This window comes from Propithecus coquereli, unplaced genomic scaffold (assembly GCF_000956105.1).
Source record: "Propithecus coquereli isolate 6110/MARCELLA unplaced genomic scaffold, Pcoq_1.0 Scaffold239, whole genome shotgun sequence".
NCBI classification, from domain to species: Eukaryota; Metazoa; Chordata; class Mammalia; order Primates; family Indriidae; genus Propithecus; species Propithecus coquereli.
Genome location: NW_012147941.1, coordinates 1,850,808 through 1,866,741, shown reverse-complemented (window position 1 = coordinate 1,866,741; position 15,934 = coordinate 1,850,808). Strand labels below are relative to the sequence as shown.

General features: G+C 40.7%; 1 protein-coding gene and 1 pseudogene across 2 annotated transcripts in view; one reads left to right on the top strand and one right to left on the bottom strand.

Moving 5' to 3' along the window:
- Positions 1–15,605, bottom strand: part of WASF2 (WAS protein family, member 2) — a 79,335-nt gene extending 63,730 nt beyond the window's left edge. The window contains exon 1 of one of the 2 annotated variants that reach the window (XM_012645977.1): positions 15,404–15,605. The gene's annotated coding sequence lies outside the window, so the exon portion shown is untranslated. Of the gene's footprint in view, positions 1–2,193; positions 2,278–15,403 lie in introns of those variants that run through there. The other variant, XM_012645978.1, reaches the window with a different exon arrangement.
- Positions 6,146–11,633, top strand: LOC105811650 (annotated as a pseudogene).
- Positions 15,606–15,934: the final 329 nt, after the last annotated feature.

The window sequence follows — 15,934 nt, the reverse complement described above, 5'->3', positions numbered from 1 at the left end:
TAAATACATGAAAAGATGTTCAATATCATTAGTCATTAAGGAAATGCAAATCAAAATCACAATGAGATGCTACTTCGCACCCACTAGGATGGCTATAATCAAAAAGACAGATAATAAGAAGTAATAAGAAGTACTGGCAAAGACATGGGGAAATCTGAAACCTCACACACTGCTGGTAAGAACATAAAGTGGTGCAGTCACTTTGGAAAACGGTCTGTCATTTCTTCAAATGTAGAGTTATCAGATGACCCACCAATTCCACTCGCAGGCATATATACCAAGAGAAATGAAAACTTGTCCACACAAAACATCTGTACATGAATATTTATAGCACCTTTACCCATAATAGCCAAAAAGCAAAAACAACCCAAATGTCTACCAACTGATGAATGGATAAACAAAAGTAGTATTTCATACAATGGAATATTATTCTGTCATAAAAAGGAATGAAGTACTAATACATGCTACATGGATAAGCCTCTGAAAACATTATGCTAAATGAAAGAAGTCAGTCACAAAAGACCACATAAGATTCCATTTAAGGCCGGGCGCGGTGGCTCACGCCTGTAATCCTAGCTCTCTGGGAGGCTGAGGTGGGCGGATTGTTTGAGCTTAGGAGTTCGAAGCCAACCTGAGCAAGAGCGAGACCCCGTCTCTACCAAAAAAAATAGAAAGAAATTATCTGGACAAAAAAAATTATAGTGAAAGTTAAAAAATAGCTTGTCAGGCCAGGCGCGGTGGCTCACGCCTGTAATCCTAGCTCTCTGGGAGGCGGAGGTGGGCGGATTGTTTGAGCTTAGGAGTTCGAAGCCAGCCTGAGCAAGAGCGAGACTCTCTACTAAAATTAGAAAGAAATTAATTGGAAAACTAAAAATATAGAGAGAAATTAGCCGGGCATGGTGGCGCATGCCTGTAGTCCCAGCTACTCGGGAGGCTGAGGCAATAGGATCGCTGAGCCCAGGAGTTTGAGGTTGCTGTGAGCTAGGCTGACGCCACGGCACTCACTCTAGCCAGGGCAACAGAGTGAGACTCTGTCTCAAAAAAAAAAAAAGAAAACAGCTGAAATGTGCATCAACAGGTGAATGGCTAAACAAATTAGTACATTCATATAATGAATTATTATTTGGCAATAAAAAAGACTGAACTATTGATATGGATGAATTTCAAAATAATTATCCAGAATGAAAGAAACTAGACACCCATCCTCAAATGAGTACATATTGTATGATTCCATTTATATACAATTCTAGAAGATGCAACCTACTTTATAGTGAAAGAAAGCAGATCAGTGGTTGCCTGTGGACTGAGGGGTGGAGCGGGCAGAGGGGCAGGTGGGAGCGTTTACAAAGGGGGCAGGAGGAAATGATTAGAGGTAATAGATATGTTCATTATCTTGACTATGGTGGTGGTTTCACTGGTATATACATATGTCACAACTTTTTAAATTTTACATTTTAAATATGTGTAGTTTATTGTATGACAATAATACCTTAATAAAGCTGTTGTAAAAATGAAATAAAAGCACCGTTGGCTGGGTGCAGTGGCTCACACTTGTAATCCTAACAGTTTAGGAGGTTGAGCTGGGAGGATTGCTTGGGGCCAGGAATTCCAGACCAACCTGGGCAACAGAGTAAGACCTTGTCTCCATAAAAAATTTAAAAATTAGCTGGGTGTGGTGGCGTGCACCTGTAGTTCCAGCTACTTGGGAGGCTGAGGCAGGAGGATCACTTGAGCTATGATCCTGCCACTGCACTCCAGCCTGCGTGACAGAGAAAGACTCTAAAATAGTAAGTTAATTAATAAAAAGCACCATTAATCCTAGTATTTAAACTGCTAGAGTTCTACAGGCCAGAAAATAATTTTAAATAAATGTTACATTGTTACTTATTAAAAAAATAATAATAGGGGTGGGGAGAGGGGAATTAGAAAAAAACAACACAGTAAGTCCTCACTTAACATTGTCCATAGTTCTTGGAAACCGCAACTTTAAGCAAATGAACATACAACAAAACCAATTTTACCAGTGGCTAACTGATATAAACAAAAGAGTTAAGTTCCTTTCATATTTCTGATCACAAAGACATCATCAAACTTCTAAATAAAGACCAAAACACTTCTAATATTAAATATTAAAATAAATGTGAGCTATATAAACATTTAAGAAAAATTAATAAAAACAAGATAATTATTTACCCAATTATTCCAGTTCAGGGTTGCAGAGTCAGGGGCCTCTCCCCGCAGCTCAGGGCACCACGAAGAAACCCACACCCTGGAGAGGACACCATCCCATTGGAGGGCACATTCCCATGCACACTCACACTGGAACCAATTAGACATGCCAATTCACCAAACATGCAGAGCTTCAGATGTGGGAGGACACCAGAGTGCCTGGAAAAAACCCACACAGACATGGGGAGAACATGCCAACTCCACACAGGCAGTGGCCCTGGCCAGGAATAGATTTTTTTTTTCTCATCAAAGTTACAATGAAACCTCACTGAACAAAATAAGCTTATTGAGGACCTGCTGTACTTGGCCATGAGTTGATAATTGTTGACATTAGGAGACAGATACATAGGGGTTCACGATATCATTCTCTTTACTTTTATACATGCTTGAAACTTTGCATTAAAAAGCTTTTATATCAGACAGAAGGGGAATGGGGGCAAATTACAAAAAAATAAAAGGAAAAAAGAAGCTTTTATGAAACTCTTCAAGCCGGGCATGGTGGCTCATGCCTGTAATCCTAGCACTTTGTGGGGGTAGAGGTGGGAGGATCGCTTGAGGCCAGGAAGTCAGCCCAGCCTGGGTAACATGGCAAGACTCTGTCTCTATCAAAAAAAGAAAAAAAAAGAAAAATTAGCTGGGTGTGGTGGGGTGCGCCTGTAGTCCCAACTACTCCGGGAGGTGGAGGCAGGAGAAGCGCTTGAGTACAGGAGTTTAAGGTTGCAGTGAGCTATCATGTCGCCACTGCACTCTAGCCCCGACAACAGAGTGAGACTCCATCTAAAAAAACAAAACAAAACAAAAAAACCTCTTAAAGCATCTCAACTTAAAAACAAAACACTTTTTCAAGCTTCCCATTTTATTATACTTAAAAATAAAACTGCTTATCAATCCTACAAAACTTTGAAATATCTGGCTCCTACCTACCTCTCCAATCATATATCATGCTACCATTGTTCACTAGTCTATCGTCATAGTGCGCTTCCATCATTCCTGGAATATACTAAGGATTTTCCTGATTCAGGGCCTTTGCCCTTACAGTTCCTTCTATCTGGAACTCTCTTCCCGCATCTCTTCATTTGGCTGGTTCATTTTCATCCTTCAGTTCCAGTTTGTCACCTTCCAAGCCTTCCCTGTCCTTCCTCATCAAAGTTCCTCCATTACTCTCTATCATAGCACCCTGTTTTATTCTCTTCCTAACACATCACAATCTTTCAACATTTTATTTATGTATTTATTGTCTATCCAAGCCTTCCCAAACTGCATAAGAGCAGGGACTTTGTTTCTCAAGATCAGTGAGATGCATCCAGCTGGGCATAGTGGCTCACACCTATAATCCTAGCACCCTGGGAGGCCAGAGGCAGGAAGATCACTTGAGCTCAGGAGTTCGAGACCAGCCTGAGGAAGAGTGAGACCCTGTCTCTACTAAAAATAGAAAAATTAGCTGAGTGTGGTGGTGTGCACCTGTAGTCCCCAGCTACTTGGGAGGCTGAAGCAAGAGGATCCCTGAGCCCAGGAGTTTGAGGTTACAGTGAGCTATGATGATGCCACTGCATTCTACCCAGGACAACAGAATGAGACTCTGTCTCAAAAAAAAGAAAAAAAAAAAAAAAAGATGTATCCTAGTACCTGGCACACTGTAGGCACTCAATAAAGCTGTTGAATGTTAAACTAATAACCCAATACTAGGCATTACCCTATTGCTGAGTGTTTAACATAGCAAAAGCTTAAAGAGAACCTACTATTTGCAAGGCTTCAGGTAACACACATATACACCTGAAGTGAGAGGATACATAGTATGGGAACTAAATGGACAGAATTAAAGAAAAAAAAAAAACCTCTTCCAGAGGCTACTGAAAACAGCAAATAAACCGACTATGTATCCCCCAGAGAATTCATTTAGAAACAAAAATAAGAGAGTTGTGATATAGGCCCTCCTCTAAAGATGTATAAACAAAGGGTCCTCTAGGAATCAAGGATGAAACCTATCACAATTAACACAACTAACATTTTGAGAAATTATCTAGAAAAAAAACTAGTGAACTCTTCCCAGTTTGCAGATGACTCTATAGCAATACAAAGAAGTACAATGAGTGCAAGGCTGTTATGTGTCCAGAAATGTGAAAAACAGCTTCTATGGAGACAAAAATAAGGTGATATAGTAATGGAAAAACAGTTCAAACTATAATTATCAGATGAGGAGCTCTAAAGCTACCTGTTACAACACAGGAAAGGGGTTTCAAAGTCCCTAGACTGCATCCTGAATACAGCTTCAAAAAGGCAACAAAATGCTGGCTGTTATTATGAAAGCTCTGGAAACACAGAACACATTATCCTATCCTTGTACAAACCAAACTGCATCTGTACCTAGAATAGAATGTGCAGTTGTGGTCATTATAGCACACAAAAAGGTAAAACAGAGAAGACCTAGAGAGGTACCCAAAAAGACCTAAGGACAGAGGGGCTTCCGTGCGAATACAGATTTTTTACAAATATGAATATATGTAGATATATAAAGGACACTTTAATGTGAAACAAAGAGGGTATGAAATGGTAAATACAGAGACTTCTGTATCAAATCTTAGAAGTTATAAAGCAGTTAAAAGTCTAAAGAAACAGCTGGGCACAGTGGTGCAGGCCTATAGTCCCAGTTACTCCGGAGGCTGAGGTGGGAGGATCACTTGAGCCCAGGAGTTCAAGTCCAGCCTGGGCAACACAGCAAGATCCCATCTCTAAAACAAGAAGAAAAAAAAGGAAAACCAATGAAGTATATTTAAAAATATACTTTATGCCAGTAATCTCAGCACTTTGGGAGGTGGAAGGATAGCTTGAGGCCAAGAGTATAGCTAGAGCTCAGACGTCCCAGACCAGCCTGAGCAATACAGCAAGACCCCACCTCTACAAAAACTACAAAAGTTAGCTGGGCATGGTGGCATGTGCCTGTAGTCCCAGCTACTTGGGAGGCTGAGGCAGGAGGATCACTTGAGCCCAGGAGTTTAGGTTGCAGTAAGCTGTGATCACACCATGGCACTCCAGCTTGGGCAACAGAATGAGATCCTGTGTCTAAATAAATAAATAAATAAATTTTAAGCCAGGTTTTCAAATCATGAGTGGGGGAAGGAGAAAAAAATAAATAAAATAAAATCAGAAACACAGGAGTTTTACATGCTAGTCCCAGTAGGCCTAGCCGTGTGACCATGGGCAAGCTACCTAATTTCTTTGAGCCTCTCTTATCTGCAAATGACAACTGATCTGAAGGACTGCTGTGAGGATGAACACCGCCTGGCACATAGTATATATTCATCACACAGTAGCTATTGCCTTTATTAGAGCCAACAAAAAGTAATGGTTTACTAGCCAATCCAGTAGATGAAGTATCAATAATACAGTGTAAAACTCATCATTCAGATGGGGAGTATAAAATGTAAGAAAAAAATAATATAGATAAATTCATAGGTAACATTCCCATCAGAAACTCCTAAGAAGCTGGGCAAGGTGGCTCACACCTATAATCCCAGCACTTTGGGAGACTGAGACAAGGGGACCACTTGAGGCCAGGAATTCAAGACCAGCCTACGCAACAGAATGAGATCATATATCTATAAAAAAAAGAAAAAATTAGTCAGGCATGTTGGCACACACCTGTAGTCCCAGCTACCTGGGAGGCTGAGGCAGAAGGATCTCTTGGGGCCAGGAATTCAAGGTTATAGTGAGCTAGGACTGCGCCACTGCACTCTAGCCTGGGAGACAGAGCAAGACCCTATCTCTAAAAAAAAAAAAGAAAAGAAAAGAAAAAGAAACTCCTAAGAGAAATGAATTCGGGGAAACATAGCCCTCAATTCTGAAGTTCAAGTTTTCATGCCTTCCCCACAAGCAGCTACTTGAAAGGATGTAAGTACAATTCTGCCTTTTCACCAAGATGGCATCAAACGCAAAGTAGGAAGCTCCTGCCTCTCCCAAAGCCAGAGCCAAAGCAAAGATTTTGAAGGCCAAGAAGGCAGGGTTCAAAGGCATCCATAGCCACAAAAAAAAAATCCACATATCACCCACCTTCCGGTAGCCCAAGTCACTGTCTCTCTGGAGGCAGCCCAAATATTCTCGGAAGCGCACCCCCAGGAGAAACAAGGGTGACCACTATGGCATCATCCGACCACTGAGTGGACCATGAAGAATACAGAAAACAACACACTTGTGTTCACTGTGGATGTCAAGGCCAAAAAGCACCAGATCAAACAGGCTATGAAGAAGCTCTATGACACTGAAGTGGCCAAGGTCAACAGCCTGATGAGGCCTGATGAAGAGAAGAAGTCACATGTTCAACTGGCTCCTGACTATGAACCTCTCCACATTGCCAACGAAATTAGGATCATCCAAACTGAGTTCGGCTGGCTAATTCTAAATACATACTTTTTTAAACAAAAAATAAATAAATACACATTTTTTCACCATTAAAATAAAAAAGCAGAATTCTGCATTACATACATGATGTTTCTAACCATATATGCTGTATACTAGTTTATGATAACAATTGTTAACATTCACTGAGCACTAGACAAAGGTAATATTATTTAGTCCTTCTAATACTCCTCTGAGATATGCTCTGTATTTTACAGTAAAATGAGATAGGTCCCTATTTTACAGATGAGAAAACTGAGGCTAAGAGAGGTTGTGTCATTTGTCCAAGGCTACAGAGCTAGCGTAAGTGGAGGAGCCTACATTTGAACCCAGATGAACTGACTCTAGAATTTATACTCGTAACAATGGAGCAATACTGCCTCCTATTCTTCAAGAAATGTTGGGTGATAGGTATGTAAGAATAAGGTGGGTGATGAAGGAGTGTATAGTAAATGTTCCAAAATTTTGCCTAATGAAGCCAACCCTGCCAAGCTGACCCACAGCTAGATAGTCAAATTTAGGGTGGCCCCAAACATGAGCACTGAAATAACAAAAACTGATTAATGAGGGTGTGACAAACCTAACATAAAAAGGGAAGCCCCAAAACCCTTAAACTATGGTCTCATCTGTGGTCAACAAACTGCAGAGAAAGAGGAAAATGTGTCAAAATGCTAACTGGTGAGATGATGGGCGATACTCATTTTCTGCTTCATATTATCCAAATTGGGCCTTTTTATTTATTTATTTACTTTTACAAAGAGCACTCACTATTTTCACAATTGGAAAAAGGTAGAATCAAAAATAAATCTGAGGAAACTTTCACTCTTTATTTCCTTCTGATTGTGTAATTTGTTGCAATGAGCATGTATTACTTCCGTAATTTCAAAGAGATTTTTAAAATAAATAAATCTAGTATATTAGAAATGGGAAGTAAATTTCATGCAAATAGCAAAGGAAAAAAAATGGTTGTGATGTAAGAATAAGCAAATTAGGAGCTACTAATCTGTTGGAAAGAACTGCAGATACGCCCAAAAGACTTGGGTTCATACTGATACACACGCCCACATGGATGAATCTCAAAAACTTTGTTTAACAGAAAAAGTCAGACACAAGAGTATATACTGTATAATTCAAGAATATGCAAAATTAAAATGTGGGAATAGAAATCAGAACAGTGGTCCACTATAAAACGGTAGGGATTGACTGGAAGGAGGAACTGAAGGAGGATCTTTGGAGGGTTATGGAAATGTTCTATTTCTTGATTGGGGTATTGGCTATACAGGTGTTTACAACAGTTAAAACTTATCTATTGGGCCAGGCACGGTGGCTCACCCCTGTAATCCTAGCACTCTGGGAGGCCGAGGCGGGAGTTCGAGACCAGCTTGAGCAAGAGCAAGACCCCGTTTCTACCAAAAATAGAAAGAAATTAATTGGATAGCTAAAAATATATAGAAAAAAATTAGCCGGACATGGTGGCACAGTCTATAGTCCCAGCTACTCGGGAGGCTGAGGCAGAAGGATCTTGAGCCCAGGAGTTTGAGGTTGCTGTGAGCTAGGCTGACGCCACGGCACTCGCCTGGGCAACAGACTGAGACTCTGTCTCAAAAAAATAAAAAATAAAAAAATAAATTTCACAGGAGCCACATCATACATATACATATTTGTATCTGTGTAAGTATGCATGTATGCATACACACATCCATATTTGCTCAAATTGGAACTGAGTTGCACCACTACTTTTTCTCAAAAGGGCTTCTATATTCTAAAAATTAAAAAAAAAATTTGTTTTTGTTCAACTGGAATTAATCTTACAACTAAGAGAGTATATCTCAGATTTCTCCATATTTTACCAGAAAAGAAAAACAAAGCTTGAAAAGAAATATCACAGACAAAGTTTAACAGCCTCTCCCATCAATCTCAAATTGTTTATTTTTATTAGTCTGTGGAAATCATGATGAAAAGCAAATTTTTCTGAGATACTTCTATATCTGAACATTATTGCCTCAGCAAGCATTCAACAATTCTTGTCTCTATTCTTCTCTTTTCTAATTCAATTCTGTTTGGTTTCTAAGTTAAGAAGTGTGTTTCATTTGCATAAATGGTAACTATTCTGAGATACTATTCATAACTATACATTTGAATTCTCTAAAGTACCATTCATAACTTCAAATGGAACAGGAAAAACACTCATTCAACTTCACCTTAGTGGTGACTAAGACATGAATGATTATAACATTATATTGTAGAGAGTTGTCCAAAAGAGAGTGAAGTCCTCAAATGTTAATACCACCTTGTCATTAATTTATGAATGCCCAAAAGAACCAAGGACCACTGCCTTGATCTACCTATAACAAAAAATACTGAGCTTGGAAAAGCATGACCAAGCTGGGCACAGTGGCACATGTGTATAGTCCCAGCAACTTGGGAGGCTAAGGCAAGAGAATAACTTGAGCCCAGGTTCAAGTCCAGCCTGGGAAACATAGCAAGACCTCAACTGTGAGAAAAAGAAAAAAGAAAAGAAAAGCATGTCCACACTAAACACGATTTTTTAGCGTTATAAAGTTATCTATGCAGGAACATCAAAAAATATATCTTAGCTATGAAGCTCAAAAATTAGCAAACAAGAATCCTGACAAGCCTAGCAAGTTCTTTATGAAAGCAATGCTGGTTATTCTTTAAGTGTTAAACTTTTCAGGTTTTTTTTGGGGGGGAGGGGCTTTTTTATTTTTTAATTATTATGGGTACATAATGGTTGTATATTTTTATAGGGTACGTGTGATATTCTGATACAGGCATATGAATTAATCAAATCAGAGTAATTGGGGTACCCAGGGTATCCACCATCTCAGGCATCTGTCATTTCCTTGCATTAGGAACATTCTGATTCTATTCTTTTAGTTATTTTAAATTATATCCTAACTTATTGTTGATCATAGTCACTTTGTTGTGCTATAGCTATGAGCTTTTCTAAGAAACAGTCTTTCATGCAAGGTAGTAATATTCTAGTAGTTCTTTACTCCATCTAATCTTAATCAGTGGTAGAAATTGAATTTACATAGATCTGCATAAATAATTCAGCTATCTGTAACTGCTTTAATATATTTAAACTGATAAAATAAAATTTGAACAGAATAAAAATAATGGGGCTATTTTAACGTTGTCACCTCCTGATTTCCCTGATTTGCCTTTCTTAACCAAAATCAGAGATAGGAACTCTATAACCAGAAAGAAGGAATAAAAGGAGAGAATGCACCTGAGGACGTACACACTCACTTTGCTCTATTACTCTACCGCCCCTACTCCTGTGGATACAGTTCTCAATACAGGACACGTTTGCCCCCTATGCGACAATGTCTGGAGACATTTTTGATTGTCACATGGTGGGGCAGGGGGTGGGGGGTGGTTCTACTGGCATCTAGTGGGTAGACCAGGGATGCTGCTTAAACATTCCTGATCTGACCATAAAATGTAAGAGGAGCACACAAGAATGAAGCAGGAAGAATACAGAGGCCATAATTTAAGCATTATTCACATCTACTAAGCCTATATTGTGGTATTGAGCACTGGTCATTCAAAAATGAACAATATAAGCCAGGTGCAGTGGCCCACCTGTGGTCCCAGCTCCCCAGGAGGCTGTGGCAGGAGGATTGCTTGAGCCCAGGAGTTCGAGGCTGCAGTGAGCTATGATCACATCTGTGAATAGCCACTGTACTCCCACCTGGGCAACAAAGTGAGACCCCATCCCTTTAAAAAAAAAAAAAAAAAAAAGAACAATATAGTCCTGATCTTAAGGAGCTCACAATCAGGTAGGAGAAAGAGTTTTGTAATTTGTCTGATATCAGATTTGACAATCTGACAAATGCTTTAACAAAGGGGGAAAAAATGGGAGTCACTCAACTTTTCCCAGAGAAAGCTTCATGGAACAGATGACCTGACATGAAGGATGAGTAGGAAGCATCTGGGATCTTATGTCACAGGCCATACTTCCCAAACAAGAAGCCATTCATTTTGACAGTCAAGAAAAAGCTACGGAGTGTCAATTATGTTCCATGTGTTGTGCTATGTCACATTACAACTTTTCATTTCTTCCTTTGGTATTACTGGTGCCCATCGATCCCCCCCCCACCCAAATCCTCAAGAATTCTGCATTTCCACCTATCCCAATTTAGCAATTGCTGCCCTAATCAATCTTAGTAAGGCCACTACCCAAGGGGTAAACAAAAATTTCAGTTGTCTGTTGACACAGACTGTATCTAACCCTGCCTAGGTCATAAAATGAGGGTGGTAATTCTGGCAGAGTAGTCAACAATGAACTGACTATGGGTATACATCTGCTGTTAGATATGTGTTGATATCTTGAAAAGCTATTTTAGTTCATGAAAAAATCTGGGTTCTCTTCCACACTACCCAACTCATGCCAGTTGTAAGTGCTCAAAATACTTATTGAGCATTTATAATGTGCTTTACCAATGGTTCTCAACCCCAGCTGCATACTGACATCAGAGCTCCTGGGCCAGATATCCATATTTTGGGGGTCAATTCTAATAAGTTTGAAGCCCAGGCCTTTAGGCATTACAGAATGCAAAAGAAATGTAAGACACAGTACCTGTCTTCAAGAATTTACCCACAGTCACAACAAAATAACTTGGAATAGGATATTAGTCTACTAATTTGTAATCCTTTTGCAATATATTTTATTTACTTTTTTTCTAAGAGATGGGGTCTTGCGCTGTTGTGCAGGCCAGAGTGCAGTGGTGTCGTCATAGCTCACTGCAACCTCAAACCCCTGGGCTCGAGCGATGTTCCCGCCTTAGCCTCTTGAGTAGCTGGGACTATAGGCACTAACCAGGCCACTAATGCCCGGCTTCTGTTTGTAATATTATCAGTGCTTATGAAATAGAAGAAATTGGGTAGTCTAGATAAGAATTGTTCCTAATTCCTAGTCCAATCACTGATTCTACCTGCAACTGCTGACACACTGTTTCACACCCCTTGTATCTCCCAGACAGTGAAGGTACACCATTTTCAGGAACTATGGAGCCACCTAAGTAGGAAAATGAATTGAAGCCCTCAAATCAGGTGGCTACGTGGTTTCTTGAAGGACAGAATTCTTCAAATCCATGCTGTGATGGGGCTTCTTCTAAAGAGAAAAAATAATTCTTCATCCTCCAACAATACCAATCTACCTTAATTCTATAGTAGAGGTGTCCGAGAAAAGCTAAGTTAGCCTATGTTTTTTTTGGTTTTTTTTTGAGACAGAGTCTCACTCTTTTTTGCCCGGGCTAGAGTGCCGTGGCGTCCTAGCTCACAGCAACCTCAAACTCCTGGGCTCAAGCAATCCTTCTGCCTCAGCCTCCAGAGTAGCTGGGACTACAGGCATGCGCCACCATGCCTGGCTAATTTTTTCTGTATATTTTTAGTTGTCCAATTAATTTTTTTCTATTTTTGGTAGAGACGGGGTCTCGCTCTTGCTCAGGCTGGTCTCGAACTCCTGAGCTCAAACAATCCACCCGCCTCGGCCTCCCAGAGAGCTAGGATTACAGGCATGAGCCACCGCGCCCGGCCTAGTTAGCCTAAGTTTTAAAAAATATACTCATAGAGGACTTTGGCCATTTAAAGAAACCACCCAAATTCACATGGTTGGTAAATACAAGTTTCTCATATAGCATACACATAAAATAGAAATACTCTAAATTAAATATATTTTAGTAAACTCCTTACACCAAGATGTGCAAATTGTGGAAGCTTCATAAATTAAAAATAAAAATTTGACCCAAATTCCATCCAACAGTTATTACTTCATACTAAAGACCACCGTGAAGGGAAAAATCTGCTTTAAAATTCTGCAAACATGAATCTACAGATTCTCACCTGATTAGTCTTTCTCTGAATTATATAGAAAAAGGTACAATTCTCTTAAATGCTACACCAAAATTGATGAGCTAAGACCCTACAAATTACCATTTAAAAAAGAAGTGGATGGTGTCATTCTACATCTAAAATGGAGAGCAGTGAAGGTATAAAAAGATAAATTTTGGTACTTAAGGGAAAATGCATATCAGGCATATTTTCATTAGAGTAAAAGTTTAACAGGACAGAAACAAACAAAAAAAAGCATCTTCTATGTAATACTGTTTTTAGGACTCATGACTTTGAAATTAACTTGATTATACAATATTTTTCCTTGTAATTATTCTTGTCATCACATAATTTTACCCAAAGGTCCACAATCCCTTCACTTCAATTCCAAAATCCAAAAGGCTGTGAAAAACAAGTTTTTTGTTATTCACTTGGTAGCAAAACCAGACAAGAAATGGCAGGAGGTTATTGATAGTACAGTATTTATTTATCCCAGTTAGTGTGAACATTGAGTTTACTACAGAAATAGTAATGCATTTGATTAAAAGGTGCTGTCCCAGACCTCTCTGGGGTATTACATAATATGTAGTACATATACCACATTTCTTTTCTAAAATCCAAACAGCCAAAAATGTCTAAACTCAGAAACACAATGCCCCAAGAACTTTTTTTGGCTCCCAAAGATTTTGAATATGGTACCATGGACTGGTATAGTAATTAAGACTAAATCTTATACAGAAAATATAACTAATACTGCAAATGAATGTAGATTTTCACATGCAATAAATTCAATGTCTTAACAACTATCACATATACATAATCCTGGAAAATAAAGCATTAAAAATACTTTTAACAAATGTCAAAAACCAAAAACACCATTAAGTGTTTTTCAAGTGATGGTGACATCTGCATCCTCCAATATCTAAATCAATCCTTAGGTTGAAATTCACTAATTTAAATCACAGTTAAAATATAGCCAAAGACTGAATGGTAATTATGTTGAGAAAAGAATCATTCACTGATAAGTAACTTACTTACAGAAATGTTCTGATTTTCATAATAAATTATCTCAGAGGGTTTAAGATTTAAAATTATTTCATTCTAGAAGAAAATGTTGAACAAATTACAATTGACTTTTTCTGTGAAAGCAGAGCCTTGGACATGGATAGAGACAGAACAGCCCTTACAGATATTTGAACAGGAAGAAGAGTTTCACAGTTCTCTCCTTCCTTCCTCCTTTAGTTGCTGCTTTTCTGGTTTTAGAATTTCAAACAAAGAAATACATATTGGCTCCAGTGCTAAGAAACGCCCTCTTTCTCAGCAACTTCCTTTTCCAATTTTCTTCCTTACCATAGCCACATGAGAACAATACTCAAGGATGGTCTCACTATTTTGATTAACCAAAAGCTCTGAGGTTTGGAAAAATTAGGGGCTGCAATTTTTAGTATCTAACTACTGCCTACCCCAAATCCACAATCTTCACTCATCTGGAAGTAGATAACAGGCAGCAACAAAGAGAGGGATATTAAGCTTCATCAGAGGTGGGCTATTGAACCTTTCACCCCAAGGAATCCAAAGAAATTTGAACAAACAAATTTCTTCCATCCCAAGAAAATGTGGCCTTCTTAGGGAGAAGAAAAAGCTGGCACCACCTTGAACCAAAAGTCAATACACAAATAGCTGGTGAAATTTCTCCTATAGGCCAATGGACCAGGATTCAAATGATGCTGAGGTTCTGACAGACTTCAAAGTGACTTTTACCAACTTAGAAATGGCCCTTTCCAACTCACAGACTGAACAAAGGGGATGAACTTATAATTAACCATCCAGAGATCAAGACTGTCTCCTTGCCAGAAGTCAAATCAAATGTCTGGGGTCAGGCCCCTTCCCCCGTTTGTGACAAAGCAAACTTCCCTACTTTTAAGTGAGCAGTGACTTTCCTTCTTGCTCAGTAATTCTCAAAGGAAACAACTTAGTGTTGGTAAGCTCTGCACTTTACTGTGTGACCTTGGGCAAGTTACTTAACTCCTCTGAAACTTAGCTTCCTTATGTGTAAATTCTCAAGGGTGGCTGTAAAAATTAAATAAGAACATATACCTAAGCAAGGTTTGGCACATAGTAATAAGAGTGTCACAAATGTTCTTCTCCCTCTTCCTCCTAAACCTTCTGACTCTGGGCCTAAATTCCAATCAAAGCCCCAGGAGGCACCAAGGAGTCCTTCCTCTTCTCTGACTCCACGGACAACCGTACAAAAACTTCCTCATCTCAGAGGCTCCAGGATTCCTGGGGTGTTATATGCAGACCCCACCTCACCCCATCATGGTTTGGGTAGCGCCCATAGCCTTCACGGGAGAGCCCCTTTAGCCAACTCTCCTTGTTCTGCAGGCCATCTTGTACATATACACAGTCAGTGGCCTCCCTGCCGCTCCGCAACTTAGCAGGCCAAGAGCCTCAACCAGCACCGCAATTACTTCACGGTCCAGAGAAGGAAACTGAGGCTCAGGCTGGGGAAGAACTTGCCCAAGACATCAGACAATAGCTGAGACCCACTCATGTACAACTACCGACAAAGGCTTCGTTTTACCAACAGGGAAACTAAGGCCCAGAGAGGGAAGTGACTTGCCCAAGATCACACGGCGAGTGGGTGGCAGAGCCAGGTCAGGTTGGGACACTTTCACTGCCTCACAGACTTGCGGGCCCCTCCAAGTCTCCAAGGGGGACTCCAGGTCACCCCCTCGAGGGGGTGGGGTGGACTAAGACGCCACCCCGCGCTGACCGCTCGCCTAGCCTCTGCCGGTCCACAGCAGGAGGCGCGGGACCCACTCCCTCCGGACCCTACGCGGTTCGGGAGGGTCGGCCCGGCTGGGGCCCCCCCGCCCCGCGCCTCACGGCGGGGGTCTGCCCAAGCGGACTTGTTGCTCACCTGGCCTCCCGCAGTCGCCCTCAGCGACAGGAAGGGTCGGCCGCCCGCCCAGTCTCTGCACGGGGTCTGTTCCCGCGGACCGCCTCGCGGGCTGCCTCACGGCCGGACCCCCCTCAGCGCGCTACGCCCCCAGCCGCGCTCGCACGGCCTGTGTCCGCCATTACGCGATTCCCCGCCCTGGGACGCAGCCACACCCCGCCAACGGCCCTGATTGGTTCCCTGCCCCACCCGCCTGGGGCTTCCGGGCATTCCATTGGCCTGAGTGCAATGCCAGTTAAATAACTACGCAAAAGACGTACTCAAGGGTACTGTCCCAGGAGCTCCACCCGGGCGACTTCCGCAATAGGAGTAAACAGCGGGGGGGCAAACCAAGTGAAGTGGAGGTGGAGATTAAAATAAATCAACAGCTAAATTGAGAGTAGGAAAATCCCATCTAAGAAAGTGAAAAACTTGTATAAAGTGTGTTGAAAGCCGAATTCTTTTTGTTAGAGTTCAAAGAACCAGTATTTTTGGTGGAAGGAAGGGGACAAG